The sequence below is a fragment of the Cyprinus carpio genome, chromosome B21 (genome assembly GCF_018340385.1).
Source record: "Cyprinus carpio isolate SPL01 chromosome B21, ASM1834038v1, whole genome shotgun sequence".
NCBI classification, from domain to species: domain Eukaryota; kingdom Metazoa; phylum Chordata; class Actinopteri; order Cypriniformes; family Cyprinidae; genus Cyprinus; species Cyprinus carpio.
The window spans coordinates 638,534-652,530 of record NC_056617.1 but is presented as its reverse complement, the minus strand read 5'-3'; the positions used below and the strand labels follow the sequence as shown (position 1 = coordinate 652,530).

The window sequence follows — 13,997 nt, the reverse complement described above, 5'->3', positions numbered from 1 at the left end:
AATGGAAGTGCATTAGCATGGTTTAAATCGTACTTATATGACCGCCATCAATTCGTAGCAGTGAATGAAGAGGTATCATATCGATCACAAGTGCAGTATGGAGTACCGCAAGGCTCAGTACTAGGGCCGTTACTCTTCACGCTTTACATGTTACCCTTGGGAGATATCATCAGGAAACACGGTGTTAGCTTTCACTGTTATGCTGATGATACTCAGCTCTATATTTCTTCGTGGCCCGGCGAAACATACCAATTTGAAAAACTAACGGAATGGATAGTCGATATAAAAAACCTGGATGACGAGTAATTTCTTACTGCTAAATTCTGAAAAAACAGAGGTGTTAATTATAGGTCCTAAAAGCTCTGCATGTAATAACCTAGACACTGTCTAAGCCTTGATGGCTGCTCTGTCAATTCTTCGTCATCAGTTAGGAACCTAGGTGTGCTGATAGCACATTTGATAGCAACCTTTCCTTAGAAAGCCACGTTTCTAGCATTTGTAAAACTGCATTTTTTCATCTCAAAAATATATCTAAATTACGGCCTATGCTCTCAATGTCAAATGCAGAAATGTTAATCCATGCGTTTATGTCCTCAAGGTTAGACTATTGTAATGCTCTATTGGGTGGTTGTTCTGCACGCTTAGTAAACAAACTCCAGTTAGTCCAAAATGCAGCAGCTAGAGTTCTTACTAGAACCAGGAAGTATGATCATATTAGCCCGGTCCTGTCAACACTGCACTGGCTCCCTATCAAACATCGTATATATTTTAAAATCTTGCTTATTACTTATAAAGCCCCGAATGGTTTAGCACCTCAGTATTTGAACGAGCTCATGTTACATTATAGTCCTCCACGTCCGCTCCGTTCTCAAAACTCTGGCAATTTGATAATACCTAGAATATCAAAGTCAACTGCGGGCGGCAGATCCTTCTCCTATTTAGCGCCCAAACTCTGGAATAACCTACCTAACATTGTTCAGGAGGCAGACACACTCTTGCAGTTTAAATCTAGATTAAAGACCCATCTCTTTAACCTGGCTTACACATAACATACTAATACACTTCTAATATCCAAATCCGTTAAAGGATTTTTAGGCTGCATTAATTAGATAAACCGGAACCGTGAACACTTCCCATAACACCCGATGTACTTGCTACTACGTTAGAAGAATATCATCTACACTAATATTAGTCTGTTTCTCTCTTATTCCGAGGTCACCGTAGCCACCAGATCCAGTCTGTATCCAAGTCAGAGGGTCACTGCAGTCACCTGGATCCAGTCTGTATCCAGCCCAGATGGTGGATCAGCACCTAGAAAGGACCTCTACAGCCCTCAAAGACAGCAGAGACCAGGACTAGAGCCCCAGAGACAGATCCCCTGTAAAGACCTTGTCTCAGACGACCACCGGGACAAGACCACAGGAAACAGATGATTCTTCTGCACAATCTGACTTTGCTGCAGCCTGGAATTGAACTGCTGGTTTCGTCTGGTCAGAGGAGAACTGCCCCCCCAACTGAGCCTGGTTTCTCCCAAAGTTTTTTTCTCCATTCTGTCACTGATGGAGTTTTGGTTCCTTGCCGCTGTCGCCTCTGGCTTGCTTAGTTGGGGACACTTCATTTACATCGATATCGTTGACATGATTGCAAATCATTGCACAGATACCATTTAAACTGAACTGAGCTGCATGATGACATCACTGAATTCAATGATGAACTGCCTTTAACTGTCATTTTGCATTATTGACACTGTTTTCCTAATTAATGTTGTTCAGTTGCTTTGACGCAATCTTTTTTGTTTAAAGCGCTATATAAATAAAGATGACTTGACTTGACTTGACATGATCAGAGTCACTTTATGAGTGTCTGATGATTTTCTTTCATCTTCATCAGATCTCTTATCACAATCATTATAGCCTCTCTAGTCTGAAAGGCTTTTGAGTTTGCAGTGATAATCTCATTGCGCCATCTGGTGTTGAGATGTGTCATTAAACAATGCTATGAAATGAGGTTTGGATTTTCCAAAACATACAACCTTGACATCACATCACATCACATTACAGACAGGCAGAGAGTCACAGAAGTGAAGCCCTCTCTCTCTTTCCAGCTGTATTTTTCTTGGTGTGGAGGTGAGTGGTGATGAACAAAGGACCAAGCTACCTGTGCCTCGAATTTACAGTTGATCATCCAAAAGACAAAAGATGAATCTAGTTCATTTGTCTTTCTAACATCTATGACTCATGAGCTACCATGTCATAAGTTAGCTAAAGTTTAGCTAAGGCAGTATATCATGGCATATACATTACAATAACACCAAAAGAATTAAAACTATTTATTGTCTTGTGCAAAATAAACAAATTATTAGTGAAAATATGACCTTTTTGCAGTCATTTATTCCAAATACATAGCTGAAACGTAGTAGTGTTGAAAAGTAGCACAGAAAACATGCACATTGTGGCTTAGTTTCCTTAGTAAGACAGGTGTGTGAAGACTAGAATTTATATAATGAACAAACATTATATAAACTTGAACTAAAACCAGTGGTTTCATCTAAACTCTTCATGTCTTCTGTGTGATTTAACAGCTGGGATGTAGAAATGATATAACACAGAGAGAAAACTGCTGGAGCATCAGAAACCAGATAGGAAGAAACAACAGGACAGAGAGAAAAATGGAGGCCAGAAATGAGACACAAACCAGTGAAACACAAGAGAAAAACAGACTGACACTTGTCAGACACATGGTAGCTTCATATATAATGTTATATCATCCATGTGACTAAAGCAGTAACAGAAAACAGTCAACAGTAGGCATGTAACCATTCACTCAAATCAGTGCAATTCATGATACTGATTTCACAATAACATTTTCACATGATTATAACCCATACATATATATTTATACTTTACAAAATGAGGTTTATGTTAAATTGTAAATGAAAAGGTGTCCTTTTATTATTTCTCAGACAAAATTCTGCACATTTCTTGAAATGAAACTTTAAGACAGGTGTGTGAAGACTAGAATTTATATGATGAACAAACACTTACAGAAACACAATATTCTCTAACCTAATCTTGTAATAAAATAAACCAATTCAAAAAAAAAACAATGTTCTCTATGTGAACTGATTATTTGTAGACATCTGTTTAAAAATGAAACAATGTGAAACAACTGGGTGAGTGTGAGGGAATTACAATAAATTGGTAATAAGTTAGAGTTGTGTTAATATATTTAACCTTTTTTTTTTTAGAATAAAATAAAATAAATATGAGAAGTGCCTTTTTTCTCAATATTTTTTATTAGTTTTATAACAAGAGAAGTGTCTCTGTTTCCACTTGAGCCCCTGCTGCTGATAGTGTCTGCAGGTCTCTGAGGATCTGAGCAGACTGTAGTGTGGATGGATGGAGTCTGGGATCAGGATGGTGTTGTCTTCAGCCGCTGCTGCTGTCTCAGGGATGTTGTGTGTTCTTCAGAACGTGCTGAAGTTTCATCTGAAGGAAAGTTTACAGGTCCGTCTGGATCATGTGAGACTTGAAATCACAAACATAATCAGATTATCCTCATTGTTTTGGGTTTGTTTTATGTTCTAAATCTATAATACATTCTGTCATTTACACACATTCACACATCTGTAAACTTTCATCTTACAGAAAATCTGATGAATCTGTCTGAATGTGAAACTTTAAGACAGGTGTGTGAAGACTAGAATTTCCATAATGAACAAACACTTACATTCTGGTTTTGTTATCTTCATACTGTCACATCTGACAAGTGTCAGTCTGTTTTTCTCTTGTGTTTCACTGGTTTGTGTCTCATTTCTGGCCTCCATTTTTCTCTCTGTCCTGTTGTTTCTTCCTATCTGGTTTCTGATGCTCCAGCAGTTTTCTCTCTGTGTTATCTCATTTCTACATCCCAGCTGTTAAATCACACAGAAGAGTTTAGATGAAGCCAGTGGTTTTAGTTCAAGAGCAAGTTCAGTTTATTTCATCCATGTGACTAAACCAGTCACAGAAAACAGTCAACATGTAATCATTCACTCCACTCAATGCAATTCATGGTACTGATTTATGACAAATTGTAAATGAAAAGGTGTCCTTTTATTATTCCTCAGACAAAATGCTGCACATTTCTTCGTGAATTTGAAATGCAAAAAAACAAAACTAACATGAAATATTAAAACAAATCCCAAATCAAATAAATAAAGAAATATAGACATTTCTTCATTTAAACAAACTAAGGCTTTGTCTGTGTTTATTGATTCAAGTCTGATTGGTTAATCACCACGTTGTTTCAGGGTGAACAAAGATGTAGATCCAGGAACATGTCGCACTGGTTAACTCAGGTTCTGCATGGTATAACTATATTAATCATTGTTCATTAAAATCATTTATTTGCACAAAAAACAAGTTTCATTCTCATGAGAGTAAGATTGTACAGTTTTGGAATTTGAAGCAAAAACAGAATGGTCTGATTTTAGTTTTGTGAAACTATACAGCATAACATCTTAATGAAACAGAATCAGCAGACGGACTGAATGAGATGCAAGTTCACTCTCTGCCAGCAGGTGGCGCTTATAGAACAGCAGTGATATCGTGTTTCCTCCTTTACCTCTGCAAAAAAAAAAGCACCTCTCTTATAAATAAAAACTAAAATAAATTCAATACACATGGGGCAAGAAAAGAAAATACCATGTAAACTTTTCTGAACACAGTTCCTCTCAGAGATACATTTATATAAATTTCCAATTGCACTGCGAATTGTTTAATATTTCAACCGACTTCAACCGTCACATATTTTAATTTTCAACAGGAGAATCAAAGAAAGATGATTTTGTAAATTGGTAAAGTATTTTTAAGTTATCAGAGTCAAGTTTCATTTTAACGCACAGTCTTTGCGCAGCTGTATGGTAGAGTGGGGTAAAACTGTTTTACTACTGTTTTTTTTTTTTTTTTTTTTTAAATATCCACTAAAATCAAGATATATCTTTGTAACTATGGACTTTGCTGTAAATCTATAATGAAAATAGCTTTGTCAGACTGAGGTGTATTTTACTCCATCTTTGGGACAAAACGCTTGGTACAAATTACATTTTTGTTCAAAATCTAATAACATGAAAACTCTGGACATTTTTCATACTTGGTTTATAATTGATATCATTCTCACTAAAACTATGTTTTATAACTGTTCTGGACACATTTAACCTTTGTTCTGTTCCACAGATAAAAAATTAACGTCCTTAAGAGCTGTGTTTTCCCCCAATCTACCCAGTTCACCCAAAAATCATCATTCTGTCATTCACACAAGAAGAAGATGAACATTGCGTGGTAATAAAAACAATACAGGTACTGTACTTTCTTGCATACAAAACATGAAATGTGCATTCCTTCTTGTGGCAAAACTGAAATAAATTAATTTAGGAATAAAAATGTGGTTCTACATCAATGATATAAAAAAGATAAAAGCACTGAAGTTGTGCTGCTTTAGTTTAGAAGAACTCTTTCATTTTCATCAAATCTCCAGTCTGCCAGACTGTTGTTCTTTCATTGGTGTTGTTAATGCATGCAATATAATATAATATAATATAATATAATATAATATAATATAATATAATATATTCTGCGAACAGCAAAGGGCTTCGATTCATAACACAAAACATATGTTTTGACATTTCTATTTCACAGTTTCACAGCACTGTAATAGCTTAAATAATGAATAATAAAACTGCTTAAAAAATGAAATACGATTGTTTAATCACCTTGTGTTGAGCTGAAGAGAAGAAACCTCCATCACAACTCTGAGATCTCTGCTGATGTTGCGCTGTCTGAGCTTCAGAAGTGGCACAGAATCGCATTAAACAGCAAAATGGCTTCAATTCTGACAACTGAAAGACTCTGATATTCCAACGCTAGATATGCTGCGAAAAACTAAGTAATACTCTGATACTCTGTGAACAGCAAAGGGCTTCGATTCAGAACAGGAAACATGACGACTGCCAAAACGGAAAAGTTGTGTGGTTTTGGCTGAAGTGCTGATTGGCTGCTTGTGTTCTTTACACTATAATCTAACTGCTCTGTGAACACAATGTCACTGCAGAGCAAGAACTTCCTCATCTTGACAAAAGTAGCCTATAACACATGCATTATATTCATCTGAAAAACCAACACCATTATAAGAACTTACAGTGACTGATACAAAAACCTGATGCCTGACTGATGGCTGATATAATAATACAATGACTGAAATAAAATGAACACTAGCATTATCATTGTGTTGCTGGATGACACATGGAAGGAACGAAAGCACTTTTAGTCAGACAGATGGACACAGATACTGACTGATAATCATATTCAAAAATAACATCTGATCAGTGGTGGAAAGTAACGAATTACATTTACTGGCGTTACTGTAATTGAGTAGCTTTTTTGTGTACTTCTACTTTTTAAAGTAATTTTTAAAATCTGTAATTTTACTTTTACTTAAGTATATTTTGTTTGAAGTATTGTACTTCGCTACATTTTAAAACACATTAATTACTGAGTAAAAAAAAAAAAAAATCCCTCCTTGGAAACTACATCAGTAAATAATGGGCAGGAGGGCAAACTGGCGCTAAAATCACAAGAAAGATGCAGACGGACAGACAGGCGTTGGTGGTGCAGACACCGCTGAAAACGAAACTCAGTCATATTCTGAAGTTGAACTCGAAGGAAATGAAGTGAACCCCTGGCCATATTTATGCTTTATTAAGCAGTGCAAGCTGTGCTTGCCTATGAAGACCAAACTAGCAGTTAATAAAATCTCGACAAGACGTTAACCCCTCGCAAGCATATAGAGGTAAGCTAAATAATTGCATCGTTGCATTGGTGGTTAAAATGAAGCTGTGACATTTTAGCAAGAGGTTTTGCACAAATTAGCCAAAAAGACTGGTGCGGAGCGTGCGATATAAAACCAAATATAAAAAATCATAATTGTTTTAATGATGTGCGCGCGCATTTATAGTGCGTTCTTTCACTGTTTGATTCAGTCTTGAAGATATACCGGCAGAATATCATTTCATATAGTAAATCAAAATCACACAAAGAATATATATATATATATATATATATATATATATATATATATATATATATATATATATATATATATATATATATATATATTAGGGCTGTCAAATGATTAATCACGATTAATCACATCCAAAATAAAAGTTTTGTTTACATAATATATGTGTGTATACTGTGTATATTTATTATGTATATATAAATACACACACATGCATGTATATATTTAAGAAGAATATGTTATGTTTATATATTAAATATATTTATAGCCTATAAAATATAAGAATATAAATATATAAATGTATATACATGTAAATATTTTCTAAATATATAATTTATGTGTGTGTATTTATATATACATAATAAATATACCCTGTACACATACATATATTATGTAAACAAAACTTTTATTTTGGATGTGATTAATCGTGATTAATCATTTGGCAGCCCTAATATATATATATATATTGCCTGTTTTTGCTCTATTTTTACAACAAAAAATATATATATATATATATATTTTTTTTTACAACAGGTCAGTAAACAAGTTAATTAAGAGACTTGCGCTTTAGACACCATATTGCCTGTTTTTGCTCTATTTCTACAACAAAAAATAATTCCAAACACAGCCACCAAAAGCACAGTTTTGCGTCTCTGAGCAACAAGACAGTGTTTCGTTCCTGAATGAATAAACCGTTTAAATGATTCGGTTCAATCGCAATGACTCACTTATTAACAGTGACTTCCTGACACCTACTGGCCATTTTAATTTCACATTTAAAGTATCTTTTGATTTTTTTAAATAATTAATTTCCTATCATTTCAAATGAGTATTCAACATTTTATGTCTGTATATCAAAACATTATTCATGCATTTGTAACTGCAGGTTAAATGCATTCTTGTCCTGCATTAAACAGTGTGTAAATACATCTAAATGCCACTTCCAATGAAGCTTCTGCATTTCCTCTGCATTGAAAAGATGAGTTTGTTGATACTGATTTGCCTGGTAACAGCCCAAATGTCTTATTATTCTAAATAACTGATTCCTTTAATTAAAAACAACTAGTCTGAGATTAATAGCACTATCCCAGGGGTGTCAAACTCAGTTCCTGGAGGGCCGTAGCCCTGCAGAGTTTAGTTCTAACCCTGCTCCAACACACCTACCATGTAGTTTTCTAGACTAAATGATTAGATTAGCTGGATCAGGTGTTTAATTAGGGTTATATCTAAACTATGCAGGATTGTGGCCCTCCAGGAACTGAGTTCGACACCCTTGGCCTGTCCCATTTTTGCCTCCCCACCACTGTTAAAATGTAACTAAGTAATTTTTACTCTAAGTAAATTTTAAATGAGCTACTTTTTACTTTTACTTGAGTAGATTTTTAGACTGGTACTTTTACTTGTACTTAAGTAAAATTTCATTAATGTAATGGTACTTTTACTTGAGTAGAATATTTTTGTACTCTTTCCACCTCTGCATCTGATACATCAGTCATTTATTATTTCATACAAAGTCAAAGATCAGGACGAGATGCAGGACTGTTACAGCTAACTGTCTTAGCTTATAGACAACTTTGTGGAACCACTCTGAAAATTGATTAATATTTGATGACATTTTTTAAACTTTGTATAAACTCATCTAAAAGAAATCTTAAACTGTTAATTATTAGTTAAAATACTTCTAATACCATTTAAAAATTTATCACAAAACAAGATGAAGATGTCATCAGATACACGGAACAACGTCAAACCGTCCTGGGCAAAATAAAGGCAAGACCCAGACACAAACAGCAGAAACTCAGGAGTGTAGATATGACAACTAACTGAACTAACAGCTTTAATCAGTAACCATGGTGACAAACAGGTTGTAACCTAGGAATGAACTGAAAACAAAAATAAAATACTACTCTCTAAAAAAAAACCCAAACAGCCATGTCTCTGCTATAAAGAACTGTACAAGCCATAATTATTCCTGGCGCTCTCATATTTCATAAGAGGAGAGAATAGTGGTGCAAGCAGAGAAAGTGTGACAGAGCAAATTTATTGTTAGCAATGATTGAAATGCTGGAAGAAAAACACAAATATTGCATTGGCAAACAAGAACTGATAAGATGTACTTCAATGCGATGTGTAATAATGTAATAATCTGGTGCAAGATTTTACAGTTGTTCTTGTTAGGTCAGTTTTAGACTCATTTAGCAGTTTATGCTAACAGTGTGATACAAACATTCTTGATGTCTTTGTATTTGTAGAGCATTTGTCTCTATCCATCTCATTTCAAAGCAGAAATCCAAGTATTTGTCAAATTGTGGCTAGATTAATCATATTCAATTAATAATACACAGAAAAAAATTCATAAAAAACAAATGTGTTCATGCAGAATAGTGTCAGAAAAAGTGCAGCACTGAGACACAGATCTGTTTGTGATCAGATGAGTTCAGGATCTGATGTGATGATGAAGGATAATGTTCAGGTCTTCACAAGAGACTAGAAATCACAAACATATATCAGATTATTCTTGTGTTGGATTCATAGGGTTTTTATGTTCTCAATCTATAATCCATTCCGTAGTTATTCAATCACACGGATCTGTAAACAGTCATCTGTGACTGCAGAGAGTCAGGTCTGATGAATCTGTGTAATCTGGTACTTTAAGACATGAAAACAAAACCCAGCAGTAAATATGTAAGAGTGAATGAGATGACACAAGTTCCACAACGAACAAACCTCTACATGGTCTTTAGTTTTATTTGTGCTGTTAAATGGGTCTTGTGGTTTGTCTCATTTACTGGCCCTGTTTTTCCCCCACAGTGCTGTTGGTTATGACTCACCTCTAGTTTCAGAAGGCAGTTTTCAACCTGTTTTCTACACCACAGCTTTTTATTCTGTACTCACACAGAAGTCCTGATCAAGCAGCTGTGTTTCAAGCAGCAGATTTGTAATTAAAATGTGAATAAATGTTCCTAATAAATCTAAGTAAAACTGGTAAAGCATGTGACGTTGAGTGCCATATCATCCACTGTTTGTATCTTGACTGATATTTATCTGTTCACTCTCTTATTTCACTGCAGCTGCTCCATCAGACAAGGTTCAGTGTTTTACTGTTCTGTCTTCATGCATTTCTGCCTAATTTAAGAAAACAAGAAATGTAGAAATAAACTATGATTAGAATATTACAAACATTCAGCACAGAATTGACAGCTATTAAAACATTTCTGATAAAATAACAAATAATCTAGATTTCCATGTGAAAATGTTTGGCTTTAAAGCTCTTCAGTAAAGTAAAACACGTCTCTCACCCGTGAGAAGAAGAGAGGTGTAGAATGATTCAGAGATCCTACAGTGATTAGTCACACAGAAATGAAGGTCTACAGTGAGAATCCTGCTGTAATTATAGAATCAAATGAACAGCAGCACAGTGAACTCTGTTAATAGCCAAACTCTGAGAATGTACTCGTTGTTAGCTAGTTCCCTTTCTCATTTTGCATTTGGAGAAATACCTTAATTTGTGTTCTGAAGATGAAAGAAGGTCTTATGGGTTTTGAACAACATGAGGGTGAGTAATTAATGACAGAATTTTCAGTTTTGGGTGAACTATTTCTTTAACTTATTCACCAGTGAGTGAAAAACATGAACAAATTGAACAAAATCTTAATTTTATATTAAGCTTTTCAAAAGAATTTGGTTAAACTGTATGGGCAGTATAAGTATGGAGCTACTTTGCTTTTTTTCTGAACTGGTGTAATAAATGTTCATCTTTTATTATCTGTTGCCTGTATTGTTACTGTTGTCATATTGTGTGTGATTTTAATTTAAAAACCCATTTTGAGTTCATTCAACCCAGCAGTAGGCCTATAGTAAACAAAACAATATTTGAATTAAATTAAACAGCCCACTGTAGTGTTCCAAGTCCAGGTAATGTAACTTATTGTTGGTTATGAAAGAAAGAAACACATGATTCAGGCCACCATCAACCTATGTATTAATGTTAAAGGAAGTTGCAACAAAATGATAGAAAGTACAACGTGTTTTTCCATCATATACACAGGAGTCTTAAAGTTACAAACACCCATACCATTACAGTAAGCATGAAGAGTCAGATTCCATGTAGAGCCCTCTTCTGGTCAATCAATAATACAAGAACACAACACCCACCATGTTTATTGTATTACCTGGTATATAATATATGTATGACCTACTGTATAAACATCAATGTTTTAGAGTAATTAATATTAGTAATTGCATTTACCCTGTAACCACAGGGAACAAGGGAGGAACAAGTTGGACTTAAACACAGAACAAGTTTATATTTACACAGTAATTACACAGAAAAATATTGCACTAGTTTTAATTTAATTGTTTGAGTAGTTTGCTATAAAAACATCACAGTTGTCAGGGAGTCTCTGTCACCAGTCACCAGCTCTGGACTCCATGTCCCACAATCCTCCCCGGCTCACACCTGTTCACAGTCATGATCACCATCACCTGCACTCTGTAATCAAGGCCTCTTCATTCCTTGTCTCTGGCATGAGTTGTGACAGAAGACCGGACCACAACAAAAGGATGACTGCAGCTGAGGACGTGCCGAGGGCAGGGCAGTCTGAGATTGGAGCAATATGTGGAGGGTTTTCTTGTGAGCTGGCTGCTGTGATCTTCCGGTGGGTGATTTTTCCCCTGAGCGAGCTGATTAATCTAGTGCTTTTCTTAAATGGTTTCAATTTAGAAGTTGAAGTAGTAAAGGAACCTCCCAAGCCTCGTCATCCAGCTCCCGCTCGAACGCGCCGCGTCTTCCCAGCTCACCCCACGCCGAGAACCCCCACATACCACTCTTACGGCTCCTATCACCAGCCCAACCCCAAATGGGAATATAATACTGTTCATCGACTTCAGCTCAGCATTCAACACAATAATCCCACAACAGCTCATTAATAAACCAAACCTGCTGGGCCTTAACAGTTCCCTTTTTAATTGGATCCTGGACTTTCTAACTGGAAGAGCTCAGTCAGTCCGTGTCGGCCACAACACCTCGAGCACTACCACACTGAGCACAGGTGCCCCACAAGGCTGTGTGCTCAGCCCGCTGCTCTTCACACTGCTGACCCACGACTGCACTGCCAAGTTCAGCTCCAACCACATCATCAAGTTTGCGGATGACACAATGCACAACGGTGGTAGGTCTCATCAGCAACAGCGATGAAACGCTGACCAGCTGCATCACTGTCTGTTACGGGAACTGTGCAGCAGACTGCAAGACCCTCCAGCGGACAGTGAACACAGCTGCAAAGATCATCGGTGCCCCTCTCCCCTCCATCCTGGACATTTTCCTTACACGATGCTCCAGCAAAGCCAACAGTATCGTGAAGGACCCCAACCATCCCTCCCACAGTCTCTTCCAGCTCCTACCATCAGGAAGACGGTATCGGAGCACCAGAGACCGCTCCGCCAGACTGCTCAACAGCTTTTCCCCCAGGCTGTGAGAGCCCGAACTTAAACCACCCCGCCCTCCTCTGAAACCTCCACACAAACCCCCTACCTCTCACCCATCTTACCCCAAACCCCCCCCCCCCCAACCTTAGCACATCACAGAAAAATTTTGTGCAATTGGAAGTGTGCTACACACAGGTGAGTGGGCCTGTACAAACCACCTGTAGTAACACACTCTCCTCTATGCACACAGGACACTTTTCATACACACTGCTGTGTGTTCATAGTCCCACAAAAGACTCAGTAATATATGTGTGTTTACATTCTCATTCTCCACTGTTCCCCAGCCAGCTGCTTGACTTACAATGTTTCTCTTTGCACATGTACAGTATTATGTGAAGCATTCATATAGTTTGTATTTTTTAGTGTATGCATAGGTAAGCATTTTTATAAAGTATATTTATAGTCAAAATCTGTCAGTAGGTTAGTTGTGTATAGGTTTTTACTGTTTTACTTCAATGTTGTATGTCTGTATTTATGTAACACCGTGGTCCTGTGAGGCACTACGTTTCATTCCACTGTATGTCCACACATGTAGCTGAATGACAATAAAGCTCAACTTGACTTGACTTGAAATTGTAATGTTACAGGATTAGTATTCAGATCTTATTGTTAGACAGGGGCGTAGCAAGCTTTTCAAAAGTGTGGGGGATGGATGTGGTTTGTTTATTAACAATAAAAACGATGAATACAGTGACAGAGGGGTACAAAATGTATAACATACAAGCAGAGCTGGGTAGTAACGGATTACATGTAATCTGGATTACGTAATCAGATTCCAAAACTCAAGTACTTGTAATTAGAGTAAACTACTTTTTAAAATACTCGTAATCAGACTACAGTTACTTTTTTATAGATTACATGATTACATTTTATTTACACAATGGTAATAAGTTGTTCACAATTCACTGATTCTCCTAAATTTCCTTTTTTTTTTAATGTTTATATATTTTCCTATTAAACCTGCCACATATATACGTTCATGATTCTTCGAGTTTTTCCGGCGGAGAGGGGGAGGGATATCAGAATCGCGCTCAAAAGAAATCAGTAACAAGTTAATGGAAATGGAGGGGAACACAGCCTTTAATATGTTCTTTAATATATTTTTGTAATGTTGATTTTTCTTTATTGTTACTACCTTATGCATGTCAAGTGTTTTGAGATGAAATATTTAACTTAGATATGGTCTTTAATATATATATATATATATATATATATATATATATATATATACATATTAGCAATGTTATTGTTGTGAGTTTCATGTTCTTTAATATTCATTTTTGTAATATTGTTTGTCTTTTCCTCAATGTTACTATGCACTTAAAATGTTTTGAGATGGGTAGAAATTTCATTGCTGTGTGAATTTAGTCTTTTTCAAAATTCATGTTTGCAATGTAGCTTTTTTTTAAATGTTTTTCATTGATACATTCATATACACTTCTAGTGTTTTGTTA

General features: G+C 36.0%; 1 long non-coding RNA gene across 1 annotated transcript; it reads right to left on the bottom strand.

Moving 5' to 3' along the window:
- Window positions 1-3,109: 3,109 nt before the first annotated feature.
- LOC109110087 lies at window positions 3,110-6,330 on the bottom strand. Its single transcript, XR_002021173.2, has 3 exons — window positions 5,753-6,330; window positions 3,730-3,913; window positions 3,110-3,527 (listed from the first exon to the last, which is right to left on the bottom strand). It is a non-coding gene; the product is annotated as an uncharacterized LOC109110087 (long non-coding RNA).
- Between the last annotated feature and the right edge of the window lie 7,667 nt (window positions 6,331-13,997).